This window comes from Stegodyphus dumicola, chromosome X1, assembly GCF_044657685.1.
Source record: "Stegodyphus dumicola isolate Sdum_Otavi_A_Nest chromosome X1, ASM4465768v1".
Lineage (NCBI taxonomy): Eukaryota > Metazoa > Arthropoda > Arachnida > Araneae > Eresidae > Stegodyphus > Stegodyphus dumicola.
The window spans coordinates 143,922,586-143,935,701 of NC_140780.1; the positions used below are offsets into that span (position 1 = coordinate 143,922,586).

The window sequence follows — 13,116 nt, forward strand, 5'->3', positions numbered from 1 at the left end:
AAGGAAACAATCAAATAGCAGTAAACACTCAGCAATTAGGCGTGATAGCAAGAATATGGCAAGATAAGCAAGGCATAATCATAATCCGAATAACCGTCACTGCGTTAGCACGTGTCCGTGCTCATCGAAGCGTGAAAACGGCGATTTGGATTTGGCGGAACTCCCCACGATTACGTCCTTCGCAAGCGAAGGCAACCCTGAGAAACACCCTGAGATATCACGTGACTGTTGAAAACTGTTTATCTTCAGATCACAACCCCGTAATCATAGACCTTAACTGTACTACTTTTAATCAAAATTCTCCGGCACTCGTCTCTACAAACCGGGACAATTTTGGTTTCAAACTTAAAAGGAAAGATTTGCCCTCCCTTGAAATTAAATCCAGCCTTGATATTGACTCGGCAGTTGATCACTTAACGACCATTCTAACAGATACTTATAAGGAAGTATCAAAACCCACCCTTAGACCCAATTTTCGTAAATTACCCCAAGAAATTAAACTCAAAATTAAAGAAAAGAATAAAGTACGGAGACTTTGGCAAAGAAATAGGAATCCAGGTCTAAAAATTCAACTCCGTGCTCTCCAAAATGAGATCAAGGCATCATGTGACCAGTTCTTCCAATCACAATACACGAATTACATTCAGTCCCTAACGACCAATGATAACAGTCTTTGGCGCGCATCAGCCCGCCTACGCAAACACAAATCTAACATTCCGTCCTTAGCTACGGACGCAGTGGTGGCTCACACAGACGCTGAGAAAACCGAACTAATTGCGGATTCTCTTCAAACTCAATTTACACCACATAATGAAGGAATCTTTGCGAACAGCGCAAGTTCTTTCCCACAAGATGTTGAACGTTTCCTCTCCTCGCCTTTCGCGAGAGATATACACTATACATCCATGAGCGAGGTAAGTGAATACATTACCAAGCTCAAACCCAAAAAAGCCCCTGGTATGGACTCTATTTCTAATCGTATGATTAAAAATCTACCCACCAACTATCTATTTTTCTTAGTAATGCTTATAAATTATATGATACAGCATTGCTATTTTCCTCAAAGCTGGAAACAAGCACTTATTGTGCCTATTCCAAAACCAGGTCAAAGCCTTTCTAATCCTCAAAATTATAGACCTATCAGCCTCCTATCCTCGTTATCTAAGATATACGAGTTTGTGTTACTTAAACGCCTGAATGATTTTCTCCGAAATCACAACGTTCTGATTGATGAACAATTTGGATTTCGAGCAAAACACTGCACCACGCACCAGCTGCTGAGGACAGTGGAGTTCATTCACGAAGGGTTTCGTAACAAAATGCTTACTGGCGCTTTATTTCTTGACATAGCCAAAGCATTTGATAGGACTTGGCATATAGGAATTATTATCAAGCTCATACGACTTGACGTTTCGGCCCATTTAATTCATATAATTAATTCGTACCTCACTAATACATCTTTTTCTGTACGAGTTAATTCTTTCATTTCGGCACCCCGTCCTATTCTAAGCGGCGTCCCCCAAGGGTCACTTTTAGGCCCAATTTTGTTCAACATTTTCATAAATGACATACCAAAATCACCTAGTATCACTCTTGCACTTTATGCAGATGATACGGCCATCCTAGCTCAACACACACGCCTTGAAAGCTTGGTCCAAATCATTCAGAGTTATCTCTCTAGCCTTGAGCACTGGCTCATCACTTGGAAAATAAAAATTAATGTTGCTAAATGTGCTGCTATGATATTCAAACGTAGCCCCCTCCCGTACCCTTCCATTAATATTAAATTCTTTGATGACTATGTTCCCTGGTCAAATTCTTACAAGTACCTAGGAGTTGTACTTGATTCAAAATTAACCTGGCGCCTTCACATTGAAAATGTTCTCAACAAAGCGAAAGGTGCTAGAGCCCAACTTTACCCATTTTTAGCTCGAAAGAGCAATCTGTCAATTAAAAACAAAATCCTTCTCTATACATCCATTATAAGACCTGTCTTTATGTATGCATGTACAATCTGGGGTACTGCTGCAAAAACTCATGTGAAAAAACTTCAATCTTTTCAAAGTAAAACCTTACGTATGGCCCTGAATGCAGCCTGGTACGTCCGTACAGATGTGATTCATTCGGACCTAAATATTAAACCTGTAGATTATCATATTAAAAAGCTTAGTCAAAATTTATTCCTCAAAATTGAACAGATTGATACCGAGCACTTCAGCAGATTCCAGCATATGATCCTGCTATTCGCAGCTCACAGAAGAGACCAAGAGCCGTGATTGGCCGAGAGTTCGGCATCTACCCTCCATCCAAAAGGGCAAGACACGCCCTCTCAACATCAGTTCCAGCGCCATGAAGGAAGGACGTCTCTTCAGCGAGCTGCCATATAATTGCTTATTTCATCCTCTGCTTCTACTATCAAGATCTTCAAGCAAAGTTATCAATCTGTTTACTTAAGAATCACATCTCCCGCAGATTTCAAATCTGCCTATGAATATTTTCATCGCGATCTCAATAATTATTTGCACTTCCTAACACAAGCCACATGCCAATGAGCCTATTAATCGTAAAATCTTTCCTATCCACTTTTTGCTTTAGTGTTTATAATGTGTATAAAAAATTATAAAAAACCAAAAAAAGTATAAAATATAAAATACAAAAAAAAAAATTTTAAAAACCTAAAAACTTATAAAAAAATTATGAAACTTAAGTTTTTATTTTACTCATCTCTATCCCTAAACTTTCTAGAGCCTGTGGCTCCCTCTAGTGTGCATCAAGTAAATCACTTATGCCAAATTTTTCTTATTTCTGCTCGCTTTTAATAATTCTGATGTGGAGGTAGATGGTTTTGAACCATAGGAACACTGAAATTATTAAATCATTGGCATTGGCAGACCGGGGTTTGAGGTCCAAGAACACCGCTAAAATTATTCCACATCGAAGGGAAGTATTGATGTCTTTGTTTTATCCGCTCTACTAAAAGTGTAAGTATGCATATTTTCACATTTTTAATCGTATTTTTAATAACGAAAGTTTGCTAAAATTGTTTTGTATATGTCTAAAATCTTCCAAATGCTATAATCTTGTTGATCTCAAACTTATAGCTGCCAACTCAAGTTTTCAACTCAGTCCCAGTTTTTCATCACATCTCAAGGTAAATTACCGAATCTCGAGATTTTAAAGTCTCGAAATTTAAATCTTTACTAAAGAAAATTTTTCCCAGCAAAAAAAAAAAAAAAAAAAAAACGAAATTTATCAAAATAATGAAATTTTTAATTAGGCGAATTGTATTCGTCCACCTGTAATGATTTTCATAATAAATTTTCTTGTTAAACTTTATTTCAAAAAACTGTATTTTTTATTAATTTTATTGACCTTAATAAATTTTTCTTATCGGATTTCATTTAATCTGAGTTGTTTTAATCTGCTGTAGACATCAGTAGATTTTTATGTGAAGATTTAGGCAATGTTTAATTAGTTAATTTTCGTGTTTAATTTTGTTTACTTTAGTACCTGGCATATTACTAATTTTATCTAGTGTTATTATGTATGTTAATTATTAATTTCACATGCATCGTATATTTAAAAATACTTTGATAAATAAAAGCTTTGCTTCACTACTGAAGATTTCCTCAGCATAAAAAACCGAGGAAATAAAAAAAAAAATGAAATTAGTAAAGAGCATAAATTTTAGACTATCTAATAAAATGCTAATGCATCTTACATCAAAATTGAATTACAAGTACTATAGTAACCTGAACCATCATGCATCATAAACTGAATCAAAGCGAGTTTGGAATTTCTTTGAAATGGTATAAACTCGCAGAGTGAAAAACCTTTCATTTTTCTAGAGCAAACCCGTCTTTAAAGAAAATCTCCCGTCTTTTAAGATTTTCCAAGGCTGGAAGCTATGATCTGCATGCATATACGATTGTGTTTATGGCTTTAGAAATACAATTTTTATACTATTCAAATATAGTACTGGTATTTTATGCACGTACTGTTTTCATTAAATTGTAAAGAAAAATTAAAACAGATTTAATCTTTCTTTTTTTAATTAAGAAAATTAGATATCTTATATTTACACAAGCAATGAAATAGACATTTTTTTATTATTTAGAGTTAAAAACTGAAATTTTGGGTAGTTTTTTTAACTTTTTGATAACTATTTTAGAGCAGTTTAAGTTCTCCAGCTAAAGCAGCAATAAATAAATAAACAAATAAATAAGTAAAAATTTGAACTTTCAATAAATCACTGGAACTGCACTAGAGCGATGTAAATGAAATATCTTCATCTCACATTGGTCTAAGACATTACGTACCAAGCGAATTTAGTCTTAAACCTAGAATGCTTTAAGAAATACAGAGTTGGAAGGCAACAAAGTTTCATTTATTTCTTTTATACACTAGGCCTGTTGTTATGAATTCAATTTTACCATCTGCTATGTACAACAACTTTCTTTTACTACATGTGGAAATTTTTATTTTAATAAAGCCTTCAGATATTGCTTTCTCTAATGATGCATTTGCAGAAAATGATTTAAGAGCTTTTGTTAAACACAGTATTCGATTACATGGGAAAATATTTATTTAATAATGTATAATGTTCTATCTTTGATTCATTTAATAAATGATGTTCAAATATTTGGGCCTCTTGACACTTTTTGCTGAAAACATTTGAACTTTTGGGGGGAACTGAAAAATATGCTTTGTGCTCTTTCAAAACCTTTGCAGCAGCTTGCACGCAGATATTCTTAACAAACACGTTTTGAGGAAGAAAAGGAATCAATAAATGAAATTAGCAAAATATATCATTTCAACTCTCAGAATTTAAGATATCTGCTGACACTGGTGATAATTGTTGTTTGTTTATAGACAAATCAGTTCTAATAATCAAATATCTGTTAGAAAATTCATCGGAAAAAGAAATTGTTTTTTTACAGATTTAATAAACAAAAAGAATTTTAGTCATCCTTTCAGTTCTCTAAATTTAGGTGTCATTATAATTTCAGAACTATCAATAAATTTAGAATCTACATCAGTGGAATCTGTTAACTGTATATATATGCTAGTGGCATATAGGGATTATTATGTTTGTTATCCATTATGTTTTTAATCAGGTGTACTAACAGAGTTTCCCTCACCTAGAAAATTTTAGACTGCCATGGAAAATACAAAATATATTCAGAAAGTCAGGGAGGAATTTTCTCAGAATGTCAGGAAGGTTGAGTTCGTATAAGACAAGCTATTTTAATGTTGATAATTAACTACATATAAAGTAAGATTACTTCAATTCAGTCTCAGAACATTTACGGATTTATTTCATTACATTCACAGAAAATGGCATTTAGCATTGTACATTTGCTAATGACCGATGAAGTGGCTGTCGTCCAGGCAAATGAGTGTCAGATGATAAAAAGGGATATGTAACTGGCCTTCGTATAAAGAAAAAAGTCACATGAAAAGAGCAATTCTGGAACACAGAGAACCAGATACATCCTGAGAGAATTTTTAAATTGTTGTCCTGGGAGAATATTGTAAGTATTCTGCAAATGATTTTTACGTCTGTTTTCCCAAATTAATTTAATTGGTAGGAAGTTTTTCGAGAGCATAAAATTGAAATAATTTGTTTTCTGAATTGAAACATTGAAATTTTAAAAAAATTTTTTGATGCGTAGGAAAATGTATTAAGCATACTTTAATTTTTCTAAAAAAATATTATTTATTCTTATTCTCTCTAATTAATTGTGCTCATATTATATCAGCTTATGTTTTAATAGTTTCGCTCCGAAATAAATCATATCTACATTCTTAATTACGGTTCATAGTAAGACTCTAATATTCAATATACTTTGCTAGCTTGTGAATTTTAATACCTCTTTAAAAACTTACCCATATATAAAATAATGGATGCTCAAAGGAAGACTGAACGAGAGATTTTAGCCTGCGGATCCATATAAATGTCAAATTCAATTCCATTGAGTGAAGTCATGAATCAGGCTCCAGAATGTTAACACTGTGTTTAAATTTAATTAAAAAACGCCTATCTATATATTTCATTTACAAATCTGAATAAAAATATAATTTCCAATAATAAGATTTGAGTTTTCTATAAGAAATGTTAAAGTGATTAACGATTCTAAACAATAAATATGCTGTTGAGTTGAAAGATGAGACTGTATCTAATGAAAAATGTATGCATTTTTGTAGCTAATTATGCTACAGTTGAATTTAAGTCCAAAAACGGCTTTAAAGACATTGAATTTTAGATTCAGGTTCAGACTTTGAAACACCAAAACAGAAGCGAAAGAGGCCCTGATGCATGTAGAATGTTAATTCTTCGGATGATAAATTAAATACAAAAAGAAACAAAACAGAATTAACTCCTACTAAATTAAATTATAGCTAAATAAAAAGAAATCCCTTTTAATTTTTCCTCATGCGGTAGTGAATTAAATTTTACTACACTTTTTTAAGCTTCTTTACTTAGTTATATTAATTATAGTAGTATGTTAAGATGTTTTTAATTATTTATTTCAGTTTTTTATTTTTTTATAATTAAATCGAAATTATATATTTAATTGCATTATAATAATTTTGCTTGCTGATTATTTTTTTCTTTAACAAAGTTAAATTTTATTTTGAAATTTTGCATTTTAACAATTTCACATTATGAACGTTTGTCTATTATAAGATTTTTGAATTCTACATTTTTCTTTTTCTTGGCGCCTTGTGCTTTATGTCACTGTACTTTTTCAAGTTCTTTTTATAAAAAGTTTGTACTTTACTTTTATAGTACATTTTATATAAAAAAGTTTCTAACTTTCAAATTAACAAAATTTGCTCTTTTCAAAAAAGTGTTGACTTTTTCATATTTTTATATATTGGGTAACTAATTTTGAATCACGTCAAAAATTAACTAGCTATTTAGTCATTTACTTTTATTTTTCAAGAATGTTCATTTCAGAGACACTTAGCGCTATGTTTAATTCCTCAGCATTAACTTTGCTTATTAGCTATTTTTTCACGATCTAAAATAATTAATCTTTTTTTGAATTTCATAAGTTTACTAAGTCCATATTTTCAAAATTTGGCCAGCTTTGCCTTCTCTGTGGTTTTGAATTCCGCATGTTTTTTTTTTTTTTTTCATGTACATTATGTCATTCCTATTTTCCAAGTTATTAATTTTTAAAAACTTTTTAATTTAAAATTAATAAATATGCTTTCACTTATTCTTCAAAATCTTCTAAAGAAGGCGCGTTAAAAAATACTTCAAAAGGCGAGTCTAGTCTATTTTGTCATTTATGTATTCGATTTTGAGTCACGTCGGAGCAAGTGATATCATGATAAATACTGATTTCAGATACTTGCAGTTTTTATCATTATTTTAATTTGCCTCGTCGGTTGCTAAATGTATAACACTAGCGAAGACTGGGAGTTCGTCTTGGCTTCTATTCCAGACGAACGGTTTTGTTGCGTAGTTGGTTTTCGTGGTTTTCCCATGAGTAGCATGAATACGAGCCAGTTTTCCTTCGAAATTTCTCCACGAATTCATTCCCTCCCTTAGGCAGATACCACTTGTACACTTCGTTATATGAGTATCCTTAAATAATCATTAAATAATTTTTAAACAGTTTTAAATTTTTGGAAAAATTTTAATTTTGAATTAAGGTTTTGGTCTTTTAATTCAAAGGACTCTTTGATTACTTGTACAATTCATCCAGATATAATTTGATGTCTCTGTTTATAATTCTATTTTCTTTCGGCTGTCTTTGACAAAGACCGAAGATATTTTTTAATTCTTTAAATTTCATGCGAACTTTGTTTTATTTATGTATTGATTTAATTTTGCTCCAATTTTGTTTTCCATTTTTTTGATTCATTCTTTTGATTTGTGACTTATTGTTACAGAGTTCATCATTTTAGGTTTATATTAACTCCATTTGTTTGAATTCACATGTCTCTCTGTATGTATATATATATGCAAGGAAGAGGAAAGTTCAAAAGCGATTGCTTAAAAGTACATTTGGAAATTAAAATTTTAAAATCAAGAAATACCTTCACTTCCATTATTTCACTTAATATGATCTTTGAGACTAAATCGCGATTTCAAAATACATAAAAATCATATTCTAACCATATTCTAATCATATTCAAAAAAATTTCAATGATTTTTTTCAAGGATTGTATATTTTTCTTCAAGTGAATTTAACTAAATTCAAATAGTGACATTACAGAGCGTGTTAATTTTGTATTTCAATCTCGAAAATGATTGCTTTAAACGGCGACCATTTCGAGAGCATTTTGACATAACTGACGATATATGAAATTGAAGCGCAATTTGTTGGCGATGTTTGGTGCTAAAAACAATTCTTGACCAATAATCTTCTACAAAATTAATTTTAGTGAGTGTTATAATTTGTTTGCTATTTCACTTTTAAACTTTGAAAAACCGTCAGTCATTTCTAGGGTAACCCATATTGATTTTTTACTTTATATTTATTAATTATATACATATGTATAGATTTATATATATCCGTCGATCTGTTTTTTTATATGTGTTAACTTTTCACATATCACATCGATAAGATTAGTTTTTAGTGCATTCACATGTTTTCCAACATTGATTTTAACAGTTTTATTTCGCGTGTAGGCTGTTTTTTCACCTTTTCATGTTAATATTTTTTTTAAAATTACTTCCATGTTAATATTTTGAAAAATACTGCGTTTAACTATTTTATGGAGCCACAGCTCCTGGTAACTTTTTAGCAAGCTCACTAGAATATTTCTTCCTATATTTTTGCAGCATTTTGCGCAAAAAAATAAGATATTTTAAGACGAATAGGTCTTACGTCAAATTACTTGTTAGCTTTTCAATTTCTATTTCAATTTATATATATATATATATATATATATATATATATATATATATATATTAATTTATCTCCCAAACAGTATTGATTAATTTATTATATTATCTCCCAAGTTCAATTAAAGTAGAACCATTTTAAAAGTGTGCATCCATACTGGCAAGCCATATTCCGAAAGATGTCTTGAAGCAATTTGAAAGCAAAAAGTTAACAATGTTTTAACGGGGACTGGAGTTAAATCATCACGAAGAATAATATTTCAATTGCAAAAGGAAAAATTAAAACATTCGCACTAAATGGATTTAAGTTCATACAACATTATATATATATATTAATATATATGGCATTGCTTATTAAAAGTTTTTTGTGGTTAAAATTGATCAGATCTATTTTAGTAGAATCTAATGAGTAAGTATTATGTTGCGCTTCTTGTAGTTGTTCTCCATCACAGGTTTAAAATCATAAGCACTCATTAAATGAATCATGAAATAGCTTTAGCACTACTGTTATATTAATAGATGTAATTGTTGCCCCAAAATTTGGCTACTCGACTTTCCTGAAGTCTATTGCTCTAAAAAAAGAAAAGTCTATAGTAAAATGCTTTATTCAATTTAAAACAAGGGTGCCAAAATTCCTAAATACATATTTGTAGGAATGGATAGAATTACATATTAAACGTTTTTCTCATTTACACATTTCTCCATTTACGCTGACAAATTTTCATGACTAAATACTACTTCACTTTTTGTTAAGATTATTTCCCGTTTAATTAGATACCTGCGCAAATTTAATACAAATAAAGCACATTTAACAACATACAATGACACAATTCTAACTAATCAATGCACTAATCTCTAATATTAAAATAAATTTACATTGCAATTTGATTTTAAATTAATTGTAAATCTCTCATATTAAGTTAAATTTTAATTTGAATGAAACACTAGGATAAAAAGTTATTCTGATTACTGAAATGTATTCATATATGCAAAATGTAAATGGCAAATAATATTTCAAATCAAATTTCTCAATTTTATATTTATACTTATTATATGTATAATAAATTTTAAAATATTTAGGGAGTCATTGTAATATATTTTTGCTTGTGAGTCAAAGTTGTATTTAATTTCCTTAACATTCGTATTAAAATACATATATAGTGTGTATATACATACACACATATATATGTATATATATAATAATTTATTTCCTTAACAATATTGATTAATTGATTATATTATCTCCTAAGTTTAATTAAAGTAGAATTATTTTAAAAGAGTATATATATATATATGTAAAACATTTATCTTTACATGCATATGCACATGTAGTTAAATTTTTATCATAATTGCACTGTATTCTGTTATTTTAATATAAGCATTTCAAGGTGACAGTATCCATGCTCCTTATTTTCGTTCGTAACATATATGTTGCCATCCCTTCAATGAAATAATTTTTTCTACTCCATGACTGTAACTCATATGAACCTTTAAGTGTGGTGCTAAAATAAAAGGAAAATAGGAAAAACGAAAATCTTTTGCAGCACATGTTACCCTTGTTCACTAGAGAAACTAAATGGGGAAATAGGTACTTGAAAGAAACACAATTCGACATTTTTTGTTTGTAATATTTCATAATTTTATGACCATTTCATTCTTTTCAAATATTTTAACTAGACCAGCATTTCATGATTTAAATAATCATTTTCATTTCTTTTCTGGCAAGGAAACAAATTTCATTTTTTTATTGTTTATTATGCTATCTGAGAATGCCAAAAAATGAGGGATTTGGATTGCAAACCTCAAAATCTTTAACAAAAAATATCTGTTAAAAAATCCTTTTTCTTAATTCCATTACGCCCACCAGCGGCCGAGCGGTAAAGTCGCTAAGCACTGGTAGTTCGGTCCGAGGTTCGAATCCCGCGAGCGCGCTGGCTGCATGGGCGTTTTTGTGGTTTTCCCCATGTGTAACGTGTATACGAGTCAGTTTCTCTTAGAAAGTCCTCCACAAAGGCATCCCTCCCCTTAGGCAGAAAGCCCTAGTGTGCTTTGCCATAATTAAATACACCACACACTTAATTCTATTACATTTTTAGTTCTCGTTTTCTAAATAACAGTTCAATTTGCAATTATCTAATTTTTGAAAAATTGAAATTTATCTAAAATTTTGATTTTTTTAAAATCAACTCTAACGGCGAAATCTCAAATTGAAGCATTATTCAATAGTACTATTTCAAGATAACATATTTTTACATTAAATCGACCACATAGGATGAAACAGCATTGCTTTTATTAAAGTTTGAGAAACTTTATTATTTCTTGATTATTTAATTTTTTTTTTTTTTTTTTTTAAATTCTTTTAGGTGCTTTCAAAGAAAATCGGGCCACCAGAGAGGTACCTTGCAATATTATTGAAAATATTATAAAAGACTGGTTGAAAAGTGTTTCATTTAGAGAAAAGTATCATAAACAAAAAGGAAAATGTACAACAGAAGGAAGTTTGTAAACAATGGAATAAAAAATTTGTGTATTAGCTTGTACGAAAATACTGTAATTAAAGTTATTAATTGTTCAGTTTGTTTCCTAACTTTCATGAAGACTTGGATTGGTAGAGGATACTTAGCTTAAGCAAATATTGTATCTTATACATTGTACTACTGACTATGAAAATAATTAGTTCATTGAATTTGAATGTTTGATTCTAGCAGAGAAATTTATTACATGAATATGCAATATGGAAATTAATTTCATTACATTTCCTTTAATACTTTTAATTTTGCTTTAAAATTTTATGAAATAATATAAAACTATCAGTTTATAGATTATGGGAATTTAATGAATTCCTAGTAGCTGAATTAAATTAAAACCTTTTGCAATAAATGCTTCAAATTTTAAATTATGACAATAATTATATTTTAACTGAAAATTGCTTGTTAAGAACCTTATCCATTGACTGGACCATTCACTGAACTAATTTTATAAATCAAATTTATGGCAAAATAATGAATTTGTGAAAGATATATGTCATTTTATTTGTTTATTAACTTTCAAAATACGCCTTCTAACTTTATAAAAAAATTACGCGGACAGAAGTAATTTTAACAGAGAACTGTTTAGTACAGTTAAATTGCTTGTAAACAGAACACAAGAAAAAATATTTATTATTTTTAAAATTTGCATACATTTAAATGTAAACTTTAAAATTTATTTTAATGACAAGAAATATCCAAGCATTCACTTTAAATTCCCATCATCCTGATGCTTTTAGTCTACTGCAATGACAAAAACTCTAGACAGTAGTAGTCTCATATAAAGTTTAAGTACAGTTATTGAACTGGCATATCAGAGCTTATTAGTGTTGAAAGAAAACAATTTGTTTTTAATTTACTGCAAAAAAGTACCGAGGATTATATTTAATAAGAAATAATTATTTCGTCCAGAATATAATACAGTCTCCCATTAAAATAATTTGGTGTATATGATCACATGAATAAGGTTTCAGAATTTTGAAAATTATAATGATTCTGGCCATATATTAAAAATCGTGATTTGCAGTCTGATTCCTTTTCCTTCCAGTGAGAACAATAACTTAATTTCTTGGTTAATTTATTAAACTTAAAATACATTTCTATCATTCGAACTGTAACAAATCTTGTTTTTATATGTAGCTAATAAGAATGGTCTGTAAAACTTCTATGGGAATGTAAGGTCTAGATAATATTGCATTGGAGGAATTGCATGTAAATGTAGAGAAAAAGTGTAAAGTTTCATTAATAAATGGCATGTATGTAATGAACTAAGAGAATACAAAAAAATAATAGAATTTTAATTTTGATGCACATATAAAGCATAACTTATATCTGTAAATGTAACATTTCAGGCTCAACTCTTCAAACAGATAATGTCTTTTCCAGAAAATTGCAGTGTTCTCTTCCGTTAAAGAAATGTAAATTATTATATGAATTCACTATTTGGAAACTAAGTTTCGCATTAGACGCAAGTATTACAAACACAAATATTTCATGTACCGTTGTCCTTCAGAGTCTGTACATATAGACCGGATTCAGAACGTTCTAGTTAGATGTAACTCAAAACGTTCTAGTTAAATGTGATTCGGAACGTTCTTTGCATGTTATACAGAAGTGTTAACAGTACAAGTATTTGACGTGGTATTGCTCGTCATAAACCTTTAATCTATAGACGACATTCAAAACGTCTGCCCAAACGTTAAGAGAACGTTCTGCCAACAC

The 13,116-nt window shown here is 29.9% G+C and overlaps 1 long non-coding RNA gene across 1 annotated transcript; it reads left to right on the plus strand.

Moving 5' to 3' along the window:
• The first annotated feature begins 2,393 nt into the window (after nt 1-2,393).
• LOC146993288 (uncharacterized) lies at nt 2,394-11,440 on the plus strand. The gene is made up of 3 exons (XR_015038489.1): nt 2,394-2,981; nt 5,335-5,534; nt 11,230-11,440. It is a non-coding gene; the product is annotated as an uncharacterized LOC146993288 (long non-coding RNA).
• The last annotated feature ends 1,676 nt before the right edge of the window (nt 11,441-13,116 follow it).